Genomic DNA, 15802 nt, shown 5'->3' with positions numbered 1-15802 from the left:
CAAACCTGTTTTTCTCACAAAGTCAAGTTCTACAACTATAATTTACCAATAGAATTTGCAGAACTGTAAGCTTTAAGATTCACACTGTGTTTTTTATATACATACATCCACTCACTGCCATGCTTCAGCAGTCTGTAGATAGTTACCTTTACTTCAAGGTCTAGGGTCACAGAGACTATCATCAGCACTTTCCCAACTACAATTAAAAGTAACAGGTAAGGAATTCAAGTACGTAATAAACAAAAATGTCGTTCTCAGGAATCTGCTCAGGAATCTATTTTCTCAAATAATCACTGAAGTATTTTGCACTAACAAACATGAATTTCCCCAAACTAGAATTGGCAGGGATGTAAATTTCAAGATTTGACCTTTTGACTTCCTAAAGTGAATGATTTTATTAATACAAGCTAATGTATACAAATGATTGAGGATTATATCCATCTCATATAATTTTTTCTTAAATACTTGAATTTACACTCAATTAGAACATCACACACTAGAGATAACAGTATTTGTGGACTCAATCTAGATTTCCTCTCTTTATGCTAAACCAAGAAATTAATGAATAACTCACAAAAACTCAGCTTTTCTAGACTTGAATAAAAAAAACTAAAATCATTAACTAAATATTACTATCATACTAATACTCTCAAAAAATTAATGCAGGAGATTATATTTAAGCTAGATTTGTCTGCTAACTTAAAAGCTTATGGGAGGGTAGTGCTGTGGCCCAGTGGGTTAACTGGCTTCATGTGACATTGGCATCTGGTACAGGAGCACCAGTTCATGTCCCCGCCTCTCTACTTCCAATCCATCTTTCTGCTAATGCACCTGGGAAGGCAGCAGAAAATGGCATAAGTGCTCGGCCCCTTGCTACTCAAATGGGAGACCAGGATGGAAATTCCTGGCTCTTGCCTTCAATTTGGCCCAGATGTGGCTACTGCAGCCATTTTGGGGTGTGAACCAGTGGATGGGAGATCTTTCTCCCCCTTCGACTTCTCTCCATCTCTCTCTGCCACTCTGCCTTTCAAATAAACAAATCTAAAACAATAAAAAATTTTTTAAAAGTTATAAAAGAACAAGTTAATATGCATCAATAAAAATCAATTAGACAAACATCTTTACTCTCCCCAAAAACAGACATATACAAATGGCAGGATCTAATTTAAATAAAAAACCAATCAGTGTCACAAAAATGGAGGGGAATGTGCCAGATTCAAGAGACTTAAGAGGTAATAATTATTAAGTAAAATAAGTCATCCTGGATTGATCTGGTTTGGACAAACTGTTTTAAGACTTCTCAGAAAAATGAAGAACTGTGAGTTTGGTAGGGTCTTACATAAGATAAAATCTGCTGATGTGGAAAGCAGAAATTCATAACTAAGAAGAAAAACACAGATACTAAGATTCTGTATAATAACCTTGGAAAGCAAAATAACTGTAAGGCACAAAACGTCTGTCTTCTAAACAATAAAACCTGTAGCTAAGTACGGGAAAACATACGTCCTGGACATAATGACCATGTGGGGAGTGAACCAGTGGATGGAAGATCTCTGTCTCTCCCTTTCTCTTTGTAACTCTTTCAAGATAAATAAATAAATCTTAAAAAAAATTTAAAAAGAATTGGAATCAAGAGGCTGACACACAGAGATAGTGCTTAAACTAGAAGTCTTAAATTTGGGCAAACAAGTAAATCCATCTGCAAAAGGAACAGGAGTAAACAGCAGATATCCACCGGGGAACCTGAATCAAGAAGGTAACAGGAGAGGCTGGCACTGTTGTGCGGTGGGGGCTGGCCACCACCTCCAACACCAGTAATCTCATCTGAGTTTCGGTTCAAGTCCTAACTGCTACACTTCCAATCTGGCTCCCTGCTAATGCACCTGGGAAAGCCCTTGGGAGGATGGCCCAAGTGGTTGGTCCCATGCTACTAACGTGGGAGAACCAGATAGAGTTCCAGTTTCCTAGCTTCAGCCTGGCCCAGTGTTGGCCGTTGTGGCCATTTGGGGAGTAAACTAGTGGCTGGAAGGTTTTTCTGTCTCTTGCCCTTTCTCTGTTAACCCTGTCTTTCAAATAAATAAACAAACATTAAAAGAGAGAAAAGACAGAAAGGCAGAAATAAACAGACACTACAGGACCCTTAAAGGACAAACAAACAAATTCTTTAAGAACTGAACTTCTTTTCATATAGAATTCCCTGGGAGTTATATATCTTTATCTGAATAGTCTAAGTGTGTCCCTTTTTTTTTAAACTGAGGTGGTTTTTTTTTTCTTAGACAGGCATAGTTAGTGAGGAAGGTCTTCTTTCCGTTGGTTCACCCCCCCAAACGGCTGCTACAGCTAGCGTACCGTGCCAAACCAAAGCCAGGAGCCAGGTGCCTCTTCCTGGTCTCCCATGCGGGTGCAGGGCCCAAGCACTTGGGCCATCTCCACTGCACTCCCAGGCCACAGCAGAGAGCTGGACTGGAAGAGGAGCAACTGGGACAGAATCCGGCGCCCCAACCGGGACTAGAACGCAGGGTGCCAGCACCGCAGGCAGAGGATTAGCAAGCACCGCAGGTGGAGGATTAGCCAAGTGAGCTTTGGTGCTGGCCCTGAGTGAGCTTTTACTGTAACAACTTTATAGGCTCTCAACTATTTCCATTCTGTATACCCACCACGGTACATCATTTTAAGGTTTCAATTATCAACTACATGCAGATAATCCTAAATCCCTAAAAGCACTTTCTAAGTACTATATGGCAGGTTCCAGGCATTTAGAAAAGAACAGCACTGTAATAAGATATCCACGTAGAATAAAGAAAAAAACTACAGAATCACAACTTAGTATATTAAAATTAAAATCAATAAATTCAATAACCATCACCTAAGTAGAAGACATGAGAATCATTAGTAGAGAAATCTGACTACTCATTATCAATTCTATATGAAAATATGAGTTGTAGGCAAAGTAGAAAACAAATTAAATGAAAACATAATTATACATACATAGCAAAAATATTTTATATAGCAAACTAGTAATACAAAAGTGGGTACTGACTATAAAAGAAAGCAGGATTCATGATGAAACAAAAGTATAGCATAATTGAACAAAAGCTGATACATATCCAAATTATGAGTATAGAAATCTGAAATATTCTACATTTACTGTGGATCTGGGTTTCAAATTTCAATTTATTGGGGCCGGCGCCGCAGCTCACTTGGTTAATCCTCCGCCTGCGGCATTGGCATCCCATATGGGAACCGTGTTCTAGTCCCAGTTGCTCCTCTTCCAGTCCAGCTCTCTGCTGTGGCCCGGGAAGGCAGTGGAGGGTAGCCCAAGTGCTTGGGCCCCTGTACCTGCGTGGGAGACCAGGAAGAAGCACCTGGCTCCTGGCTTCGGATCAGCGCAGTGCCGATTTCGGGGGTGAACCAACAGAAGGAAGACCTTTCTCTCTGTCTCTAACTCTGCCTAATAAAAAATAAATAAATAAATAAAATCAATTTATTAAGGACCCACAACACAGACCCAAATTCACTGTTCCAGTTAACAGGCAATTTTCAGTTACCTTATACAGAATATCTGCTAGGTTACCAAAGCCCCCACAACTGAATAAAAGTAATAGAGATTTTCAGAATGCATATGGAAGTCATGAATTAAGATTTTACAACATTTAGATGATGGTAGGAACAATACTGCTAAGAATTCCAATATATACAATCTACATCATCAAGTGACAAAATAAAAAACGGCTGTATAAAGTAGAAATCTATAAACATTTTTTATTTGCCCCTTCCCATTCATGTACTTCCTTACTCTTATTCCTCCAGCTATTATATAACTATTCAATATGATTCTCTAAGGTACATTCTGCTTTCTAAAAACACTTCCAAATATGCTCATGACAGAATGTTGCTTCTCATAGTTCATAAGCACTTCATAACTCAGGATCTATTTCCTCTGTCATTCCCCATCTCTAAGGAATGCGTGGCTCAAAACAAGCAAACAATACTTACTGAGTGACTCAAGGTATAAGCTATATAAGACAGTTTTGTTTGGAAGCTCAAAAAAGTTAACAGGAGAGATATTTTGAATAAGGTCAATAGAAAAGTAAAGAGGAACAAGAGTCTGGCTAAGTAGTTAAGACACAAAGATGTCCACATCCCTTATCAGAGTAGCTAGATTTGACTGCCAGTTCTACATCTCAGTTCCAGTTTCCTATCAGTGTAGAGTCTGAGAGACTGCTGGTGATGGTTCAGTGGTTGCATCTCTGCCAGCCGTGTAAGAGACCTGGATTGAGCTTGTGAATCCTGGCTCCAGCCTGGGCCCAGTCCTGGGTGTTACAAGTATTTGGGAAGTGAATCAGTGGATAGGGATGTCACTGTCTCTATCTTTGCCTTTCAAATAAATTAAAACTAAAATAATAAAAAATTCTTGACATATTTCTATATGTCATATGAATCTATGAAAATTTCAAATGTATTGTCAATAAACTTAAGTCCAGTTGCTTCTCATTTCAAAGACTCAATTTAAGAATATAAAGTATAAAATAATAAATCAAACTGCTACCATTAAACACAACAAGCACAAGCAGGAGTCCAAGCAAATAATAAAAAAAACCAATGACCTAACTAAGCAAAATATCAGCCAACATGATAATCTGAAAAAGAATTAACATATTAGTAACTCAGGAGATTAGCTATGTCTGGTGGTGTACTGTCCAATCAGTTTCCAGCCTAGGTACAAACTTATAACTTGTAAGTTTTAATTAAAATTAAAATGCTCGGTCATAACAGCCATACTTCCTATATTCGAGAGGCCCAACTGAAGAGGCTATCAGAGTTTTATTCTTTAAGAGTTTTTCTAAGAAGAAAATAGAGTATTTTTGCTTTAAAATTTACCTATTTTTATTAAATTCCAAAAAGAAAAGAATTATTTCTATTATATATGAGTGTATGATTACTGCTACTAAGACAAACATGGGAACTGAAATACCCCGAAGAGGTAACCACAATGCTGAACTTCGGTATTATCACTCATTTGTTTCTGAAAACAATTTCACCAAACATGTTTCCCTACAAATGTACTGTCTTAACTGTTTAACTTCGTATTTATGGTATCACACAAATATAAAATGAAATTTTTCTCTATATTACTTACACTTATCACAATTTTTACTTAATCTCATCTATATAAATACCACTGGTACTCAGTATAGTACAAATAACCCAGTTTTATTCAGGAAAACAGTAGAAAGTACCTATGTGTCAAAGCCAGTCAAGTTACAAAGACAAGACTTAAGGTCTCAAATGCTATAAATTGAATGCACATTTTTAAAGCACTTTTAACTGGTCATAAACCAAAATAGGAATAGCTTGTTTGTACATAAAAGATCTTATATATTGGATATATACATTTATCTTTTTTTTTTAATTGTTGAACAGTAGTTGTAAAAGGGTAGTCCCTCGACCAGCAGCATCAGGTCACAGGGGAACTAGTTAAAAATTCAAATTATGATTCTCTGCCCCAGCTCAAACCCAATAATCAAAAACTCTAGGGATAAGGCTTAGCAACTTGTGGGGTTTTTGTTTTGTTTTGTTTGTTTGTTTGTTTGTTTTTGACAGGCAGAGTTAGACAGTGAGAGAGAGACAGAGAGAAAGGTCTTCCTTCCGTTGGTTCACCCCCCAATGGCCACTGTGGCCACAGCACCGTGGCCGGCACACTGCGCTGATCCGAAGCCAGATGCTTCTCCTGGTCTCCCATGCGGGTGCAGGGGCCCAAGCACTTGGGTCATCCTCCTCTGCATTCCCGGGCCACAGCAGAGAGCTGGATTGGAAGAGGAGCGACAGGGACAGAATCCGGCGCCCTACCGGGACTAGAACCCAGGGTGCTGGCGCCATATGCACTTCTGTCAGTTACCTTTCTGTGGTAAATCCCTTATGTCCTTTCCCAATTTTTCTAACATAAAGTTTGATGTTTTCTTTTATAATTTTCTTTTTTTTAACAATTACTTTGAATTCATTGTTATATATTGCAAATACATTCCGAAATATATAATGGGCTTTTACATTTTAACTTAGATTTGTAAGATAATAGAACTTAGCTTTTAAAAATTAAAAAGATTTTAGCATACAAGTAAATAGAACATAGTACAAGCTAGCCACATTTAACAAATGTTAGTATCTTAGCATATTCATTTCTGACCTTTAAGCATAAAAGACTACCAGTAAGAGTGCTTTAAAAAAAAAAAAAATATCTATTCACTTATTTAAAAGGTAGAGTCACAGAGAGGCAGAGGCAGAGAGAGACAGAGGTCCTCCATCTGCTGGTTCACTCCCAGAAGGCCACAACAGCCAAAGTTATGCCGATCCAAAGCCAGGAGCAAGGAGCCTCCTGTGGGTCTCTGGCTGTTGGGTCTCTCCTCTGGGTGCAGGGGCCCAAGGACCTGGGCTCTCTTGTACTGCATTCCCAGGCCATAGGAGAGAGCTGGATCAGAAGTGGAGGAGCCGGGACATGAATTGGCGCCCATATGGGATGTTGGCACTGCTTTCCATGGCTTTACCCACTACGCCACAGCACCAGCCCCAAGAACTTTTTATAAAGTAAAACACTTTCAGATTTTCCTTTGACTTTTTCTTTCCTGTTACATTTAGTTTTTCCTTTCTCTAAAATCACAGCCAACTATTATTTTTTAGAAACTTTAACATATGGAAAATTTTAAACAAATATAGGAGTGACCTTTAACTGTTACCATTCATGATCTTCCTTGTTTCATTTGTACCAAGGGTCAAATTTTTTTTGTAAAGAGTCACACAGTAAATATTTAGGTTTTTGAAGGCTCTTCTGTTTCTATTCCAACTACTCCACTCTGCCTCTGTACTGCAAAAGCCCTATGTAACTCAACAGTCATGGGTACATTCAGGCCGGCACCGCAGCTCAATAAGCTAATCCTCTGCCTATGGTGCCGGCACAGCGGGTCCTAGTCCCATTCGCTCCTCTTCCTGTCCAGCTCTCTGCTGTGGCCCGGGAAGGCAGTGGAGGATGGCCCAAGTCCTTGGGCCCTACACCCGCATGGGAGACCAGGAGAAGCACCTGGCTCCTGGCTTCGGATCAGCGCAGTGCGCAGGCCACAGCACACTGGCCGCAGCGTCCATTGGAGGGTGAACCAACAGAAAAGGAAGACTTTTCTCTCTGTGTCTCTCTCTCTCACTGTCCACTTTGCCTGCCAAAAAAAAAAAAAAAAAAAAAAAAAAAAAGAGTCATGGCTACGTTCAAATAAAACTTATTTACAAAAACAGACTGCAAGCTAAATGAGCTACAGTTTGCAGTCCCTAATCTATACCGCTACCCACTTCTTGATTCCTTTATTATTCTGAAGAACCTCCAATAAATAAATTCATTTCAACTATACAGACTGCTTTATCTCTAAAAGGGCTTTTTTTAAATACATAGATACCATTATTACACCTAAAAGAATTAAAAGAAATTCTCTAATATAAATACCCAGTGTTCAAATGTAAAATCATCATATAACTTTTTGTCTTATAATCTATTAGCTTGCATCAGGATCTAAATAAAGTCCAGATATCTTAACTGCTTGTCTCTTATGTCCATTTTAAACTATACAGCACCAATGTAGTGAGTTTAAAAAAAAAGTCCAAAACTTAACACCCAGTATCTGTGATTGTGACCTTATCTTGAACATCATCTTTGCAGACATAATTAAGTTGAGGATCATAAGACAATCACCTTGCATTTAGGGTTAGCCCCTAAGCCAGTGATAGTATCCTTGTAAGAAACAGAAGAGAGAAATTTGAGACAGACACACAGGGAGAACGGCCAGGTAAAAAGGAAGGCAGAGATTGACCATATGCTACCACAAACCAAGGAACATCAGGGTGCCACCACAGGTAGTGGCAAGGAAGGATGTTCACCTAGCACTTTCAGGAGTGTGGCTCTGACAACACTTTGATAATGAATCTCTGCCCTCCAAAACTATCGGGAATAAGTTTCTGTTATTGTATTATAAAGTTTGTGGTAATTTCTTATGGCAGCCCTAAGAAATCAATCCAAGAGAACTTTCTATAGTGATGGAAATGTTCTTTATCTGTACTATCCAATATGGTTAACAACTGACTACATACAGCAATTGAGTGCCTCAAAGGTGGCCAGGGTGAATGACTGCATGCAGTTTTACTTAATTTTAAACTTTAAAAGATTTCTGCTCAAATTTTTTGAGATTTTGAAGGGCTAGGAAAGAGACTGTCCTGTAGAAATTCTCATGATCTGGATTTTTCTGACAATATCTCCTCTTACTTAACACTTCACTCTTCTATATTTTCTTTACATTAAGACATGAATTTAGATCTTTTGTCAAATTGAGGTTCAGTTTTTTTTTTTTTTTTCAGACTTATTTATTTATTTGAAAGGCAGAGTTAGAGAGAGAGAGGAGAAGGAGAATCTTCCGTCCTGGGCTGATCCAAAGCCAGGAGCTTCTTCTATGTCTCCTATGCAGGTGCAGGAGTAGAAGAACTTAAGCCATCTTCTACCACTTTCCCAGGCCATAGCAGAGAGCTGGATTGGAAGCAGAGCAGCTGAGACTAGAACAAGAGCCCCATATGGGATGCCTGCACTGCAGGCAGTGGCTTTATCAGCTACATCACAGCACCAGCCCCAGACCAATCAATTTTCTAAGTCATTAGGAACTCAGTAGTTAAATATATATGATGTGTCTCAATCCTCTGTAGGTACTACCTTTATTAATGCTCAAACTGCCCCATCATCAGACAACAGAAAGTTCAAGCTGCATACTGAGTCCTCTGAAAAACTTTACAGTAATCTTTGAGGCTTTCTTAACTAGCATTAACAGCACATTCCACACTTATCTTGGATAGTTCTTACCTCATAGACAAAACCAGTTATTTTTCCAAGTATCCTGTGTTAATTTTAGTGAGAAATATTCTGTAGAAATCTCAACTAGTTGCAAAGAAAAAGTTTCTTTCAAAATAAGTTATGTTGAAATATTATGTGTGGGGCCAGGGCTGTGGCATAGTAGGTTAAGCATCCCTCTGCAGCGTAGGCATCTCATATGGGCACCGGTTCCACCTGGCTGTTCCACTCCCAATCCAGTTCTCTGCTGACTGCCTGGGAAAGCAGTAGAAGATGGCCCAAATGCTTGGGACCCTGCATCCAGGTAGGAGACCTGAAAGAAGCTCCTGACTTTGGATTGGCCCAACTCCAGCTATTGCAGCCATTTGGGGAATGAATCAGTGGATGGAAGACTCTGTCTCTCCCTATCTCTAACTGTGGCCTCAATTAAACAAATAAATCTTTTTTAAAAATAATCTGCATTGAGCTATTTGTCAACTGTCTGCCATGATTAGAAGTACCTAACATTAAACATCAAAAAAAAAGTTTTGGTTATTAGTATATTTTATTTTAAAACACATTCACATAAATCATAGAACTAGGCACTTTAATTATGTAAATCCAAATTTTTTAAAACAATGAGAATATAACAATGTGAAATCACCAAAAGTGTACAATTATATAGCTAATTATTAAAAATCATTAAATCTCATGATTCACACATATTTTTTCTCTCAAGCATAGTATTATCTACAAACTATATCACTAAGCATTTTAAATGCAGGGTTTAAATACAACTGAATGAAGCTTTAATTTCTGCTTCAGAACTGTATTTCTGTCAATTATATATGAAAGTATTTTGATTACTAACATTTTTAAAGGAGTGTTTATTTATTCGAAAGTCGGAGTTACACAGAGAGGAGAGGCAGAGAGAGAGAGAGAGAGGTCTTCCATCTGATGGTTCACTCCCCAATCGGCAGCAACAGCCAGAGCTACGCCAATCCAAAGCCCGGAGCCAGGAGCCTCCTCCTGGTCTCCCATGCGGATGCAGGGGCCCAAGGACCTGGGCCATCCTCCACTGCTTTTCCCAGCTGATCCCAGCTGGATCAGAAGTAGAGCAGCTGGGTATTGAACCGGCACCCGTGTGGGATGCCCGCACCCCAGGCCAGGGCATCAACCCACTGTGCTGCTGCACCGGCCCCAATTACTAACATTTTAAACAACATGTTGCCATATCCTGATTATTAGATCATGGCCATGATTTGGATGCTGGTGCATTAATCCAAATGTCAAAAAATATTCAATCTATTAGCCACAAAAGATAGCTACAAATATGGTTTTTTTTAATACATACATATAAAATGTTTGCTATATGAGGTCCCTTATGTTTTATCAATATTGTAAATATTTTTATTAAAGGAAAATTTTCAGGGACATTTAGAAAATTAAAGTATAATATATATTTTATATTTATATATAAAATATGAATATAATATATATAGAAATATAATACACAAAATATATAAAATATATCTATTTTATATAAAACATATTTTATATATAAGATTTATTTATTTGAAAGGCAGAGTTACAGAGAGGCAGAGGCAGAGAGAGAGAAGTCTTCCATATGCTGGTTCACTCCCCAAGTGGTTGCAACGGCCAGAGCTGGGCTGATCTTAAGCCAGGAACTTCTTTCAGGTCTTCCACATGGATGCAGGGGCCCAAGGACTTGGGCCATCTTCCACTGCTTTCCCAGGCCAAAACAGAGAGCTGGATGGGAAGTGGAGCAGCCAGGACTTGAACCGGCACCCATATCAGAAGCTGTCACTGCAGGCGGCAGCTTTATCTGCTACACCACAGTGCTAGCCTAAACTAAGTATATTTTAACAAGGTCCACTACATATAACTAAACAGCTACAATGTTTTAGCAAATGTATTAAACAAATACAGTCTATAAACGGTTAAATTACAAAAACAAAGATAGCATTTATAAATGTTTTTTGTAATATCTTGCCAAGCAAGTCTAACAAATGATAAACTTATTCAACTAAAAAATCATCAAGGAAGCAGATTTACGCAAGAGATTGCTATAGAAAACCCATATGAAATTAGCTGAATGAATTTAGGGCTAGAATTCTGGCCCTCTTACTATTTTTGAAGCTTCAAAACAGTAATTTAACCTCACATTTTTTTTTTTATATAACACAAATTATCACCTGATCCCCAAGACAAACATAAAAATTAAATGAGCTAATGTACACAAAAATACCTGCCACAGCATCTTTCAAAGGACCTAACAAAATGGATGCTCCACAAGCGCTGGTCCTGCTTCTCTAAAAAACAGGTTCATTAAACTTTTTTACAAACTCAACTATCTCTGCTAACATTTAATTTTCCTTTTTTATTCTGACATAATGTGCAACAGAAATACAGAACAATCGCAAGACTACTACAAAGACCCCTTAGAGAGTTGTCACCTAAATCTCACGTACGATAACATTTTACAATTACTTTATCCTATTTTTTTCAAATACATATATCTGCTATATCCTTTTTTCCTCTCTTCTTCTGTGTATGTTTTCAGAACCACCAACAGCAAGTTTCAGACGAAGTATTCTATTTCCTAAAAATAAAAACATTCTCTTAAAAGTATAATTATGAATATCAGGGAAATAACACTGACACATTATTACTATCTAACACACAGGGCTTATTCTGATTTTTCTAATTGTTCCAATAATATCCTATGGAAAAACAAAATCCTAGAACACCCAGTGCATTTACTGTATGTAGCATCTTTAATCTTAAGAGTTCCTAATCGTGTCTTTCACGACACTGACATTTGAAGAGCTGTTCTGTAAAATGTTCCTTAATGTGAGTTTGTCTAATGTTTTCTTATGATTTGACTTTGTTTTTAAAGGGACTAACATAAAAATAAAGTTCTCTGTGTCTCAGGAGGCACTTGTTGTCAACATGTCAGTTTACTGGTGAATTTTCTTAAAAAAAATTATTTATTTGAAAGAGAGGCAGAAGCAGAGAAGGAGAGAGGGAAGGATCTGGAGGGAGGAAGGGAGTGGAAGAGGGGGGGAAGGGAGTGGCAGACAGGGACCGGGAGGGAGGGAGGGAGGGAGGGAGGGAGGGAGGGAGGGAGGGAAAGAGAGATTCAGAGACTGAGAGAAATTGAGAGGCCAGCGCTGCAGCTCAATAGGCTAATCCCCCACCTGTGGGGCCAGCACACCGGGTTATAGTCCCGGTCCGGGCGCCGGATTCTGTCCCGGTTGCTCCTCTTCCAGTCCAGCTCTCTGCTGTGGCCCGGGAAGGCAGTGGAGGATGGCCCAAGTCCTTGGGCCCTACACCCGCATGGGAGACCAGGAGAAGCACCTGGCTCCTGGCTTCGGATCAGCGCAGTGCGCAGGCCACAGCACACCGGCCGCAGCGTCCATTGGAGGGTGAACCAACGGAAAAGGAAGACCTTTCTCTCTGTCTCTCTCTCTCACTGTCCACTCTGCTTGCCAAAGAAAAAAAGAGAGAGAGAGAAAGAGAGAGAGATTGACAGAGAAAAAGAGTGCCTCTGCTGCTTTCCCAGGTGCAGGGAATTGCATCAGAAGTGGAGCAGCAAGGATGGAAACTGGCACCCATAGATGCCAGGGCTGCAAGCAGCATCTTTATCCGCTAGGCCATGGCACCATCCCAGTAGTGATAGAACTTTAACAGGGTTGCAGTCCTTTCAACAAGATTTCTCGATAACAAAGTTACAATTTTCCATCTTTGAGAAGTGTTTTGTTGGGGCTAACCGTGGCACACTAGGTTAATCCTCCGCCTGTGCTGCTGGCATCCTATATGGGCACTGGTTCTAGTCCCAGTTGCTCCTCTTCCAGTCCAGCTCTCCGCTGTGGCCTAGAAAGGCAGTGGAGGATGGCCCAAGTGCTTGGGCCCCTGCACCCGAATGGGAGGAAACACCTGGCTCCTGGCTTTGGATAGGCGCAACTCTGGCTGTTGCAGCCATCTGCAGAGTGAACCAACAGAGGGAAGACCTTTCTGTCTCTCCCTCTCACCGTCTGTAACTCTGTCAAATAAATAAAATCTAAAAAAAAAGTGTTTTGTAAAAAGATCATTTCAGTCAGTATCAGTGTATCAGTATCTCATACTAAGGTTTAAATATCCATTAGTGATACTTGTCTGGATCAATCATTACCCATATAGTTGTCCAAAGTTGTGATTTTCTAAAATCTATCATTCCTTATACATGTTGACTATTCTATAAAAAGGAACATTCTCTTTTCCCTCTACTTATATCTATGTCTGTCAACAGATTCTTATTTTAAAAATAAGCCACTACTATCCCTATTTATTATGAGGCTAATAATACAATGGATTATACAGGTTAGGGCGGGAAGAGTCCTACAAACTGGTCCTGTGTCCTTTTGCTCAATCTCTATTCTTTGAGCACTTTCTCACTTTCTGAGATGTCACTGTTGTTCAGATATCTTATTAGACCAAGCTAGGAAATTAACACATACATGTATCTACATAGATTCACACATATACATTCATCTATGAACTTTCATCCCATCTATAACTATTCTGATAACATTCTTTTTGAAAAATAAAAATAGGGGTCGGCTCTGCGGCGTAGCGGGTAAAGCCACCACCTGCAGTGCCGGCATCCCATATGGGCACTAGTTCCCATCCCAGCTGCTAAACTCTGGCCTGGGAAAGCAATAGAAGATGGCCCAAGTTTTTGGACTCCTGCACCCATGTGGAAGACCCAGAAGCTCCTGGCTCCTGGTTTCAGAGTGGCGCAGCTCCGGCCATTGCGGCCATCTGGGGAGTGAACCATCAGATGGAAGACTTCTCTCTGCCTCTCCTTCTCTCTCTGTTTAACTCTTTCAGGTAAATGAATAAATCTTTAAAAAAATAAACATTGTTTCTCATAGTGTCCATTTCACTTCAACAGGTTTCCCCTTTGGTGCTTAGTTTTCGCCAATCAGGGAGAACCTATGGTATTTGTCCCTTTGGGACTGGCTTAATTCACTCAGCATAATGTTTTCCAGATTCCTCCATTTTGTTGCAAATGACCGGATTTCATTGTTTTTGACTACTGTATAGTATTCTATAGAATACATGTCCCATAATTTCTTCATCCAGTCTACTGTTGATGGGCATTTCGGTTGGTTCCAGGTCTTAGCTATTGTGAATTGAGCTGCAATAAACATTAAGGTGCAGACAGGTTTTTTGTTTGCCAATTTAATTTCCTTTGGGTAAATTCCAAGGAGTGGTATGGCTGGGTTTTATGGTAGGGTTAACAGTGACTTGCTCAGCCCTTGTCCTGACTGTTGATGTACAATGTAATACTTTATCCCTTTTAGTATTTTTTTTTGTTCTAATACTATTGGTTGAACTCTGTAATTAACACACAATTATTCTTAGGTGTTTAAATTTAACTGAAAAGTGATCCCTGTTAAATATAACAGTGGGAATAAGAGAGGGAGGAGATGTACAATTTGGGACATGCTCAATCAGACTTGCCCCAAATGGTGGAGTTAGAAACGTGCCAGGGGATTCCAATACAATCCCATCAAGGTGGCATGAACCAATGCCATCTCACTAGTCCAAGTGATCATCACAATTGATCACACTGATAGGTCTAATCCAAGGGATCAGACAAACAAGACTAGTGTCTACGAATACTAACTGATAGAATAAAAAAGGGAGAGAACAATCCAACATGGGAAGCGGGATACACAGCAGACTCACAGAATGGCAGATGCCCTAAATAGCACTCTGGCCTCAGAATCAGCCCTTAAGGCATTTGGATCTGGCTGAAGAGCCCATGAGAGTATTTTAGGCATGGAAAGCCAAGACACTCTGGCAAAAGAAAAGAAAAGAAGAGAAGAGAGGAGGGGAGGGGAGGGGAGGGGAGGGGAGGGGAGGGGAGGGGAGGGGAGGGGAGGGGAGGAAAAAGAGAAAAGAAAAAAAGAAAAGAAAAAGAAGACCTAAATGAAAGATCTCTGCAAGTGAGATCCCAGTGGAAAGAATGAGGCCATCAAAGAAGGAGGTACCTTTCTCTGAAGGGAGGAGAGAACTTCCACTTTGACTAGGACCCTGTCAGAATAAGATTGAAGTCGGCGAACTCAAAAGGCTTCCATAGCCTTGGAAACTCATGACTAGAGCCTAGGGAGATTACTGACACCATAAGCAAGAGTGTCAAATTGTTTAGTCAACAACAGGAGTCACCGTGTACTTACTTCTCATGTGGGATCTGTCCTTAATGTGTTGTCCAGTGTGAAGTAATGCTATAACTAGCACTGAAACAGTATTTTACACTTGGTGTTTCTGTGTGGGTGCAAACTGATGAAATCTTCACTTAATATATACTAAATCGATCTTCTGCATATAAAGATAATTGAAAATGAAAAAAAAAACAAACATTAACCTCTCTCTTCTAATAATTAGAAACCTGGTTTCTGATACTCATAATATTTACCTATTTCTTCAATTCTGGTATACAGGGTGCTAACTCATAGGTGTACAGGAAAAAGCAAAGTCTATAAAACTGTTTTAAGGGTTCTTTTGTTCTTCAGTTTTTTGTTTTGTTTTGTTTTGTTTTGTTTTTTGACAGGAAGAGTAGACAATGAGAGAGAGAGACAGAGAGAAAGGTCTTCCTTTTGCCGTTGGTTCACCCTCCAATGGCCGCCGCGCTGCGCTGATCCGAAGGCAGGAGCCAGGTGCTTCTCCTGGTCTCCCATGCGGGTGCAGGGCCCAAGCACTTGGGCCATCCTCCACTGCACTCCCTGGCCACAGCAGAGAGCTGGCCTGGAAGAGGGGCAACCGGGACAGAATCCGGCGCCCCGACCGGGACTATAACCCGGTGTGCCAGCACCGCAAGGCGGAGGATTAGCCTGTTGAGCCACGGCGCCAGCCTGTTCTTCAGTTTTGAGATTATGCAGTGCA

General features: G+C 39.9%; 1 protein-coding gene across 9 annotated transcripts in view; it reads right to left on the bottom strand.

The window, feature by feature from the left end:
* Positions 1-15802, bottom strand: part of TCF12 (transcription factor 12) — a 402065-nt gene that overhangs the window by 340475 nt on the left and 45788 nt on the right. The window lies entirely within an intron of this gene.

This window comes from Oryctolagus cuniculus, chromosome 12 (genome assembly GCF_964237555.1).
Source record: "Oryctolagus cuniculus chromosome 12, mOryCun1.1, whole genome shotgun sequence".
Taxonomy (NCBI): domain Eukaryota; kingdom Metazoa; phylum Chordata; class Mammalia; order Lagomorpha; family Leporidae; genus Oryctolagus; species Oryctolagus cuniculus.
Note: the sequence above shows the minus strand (reverse complement) of the source record. Positions and strands in the feature narration are given on the sequence as shown.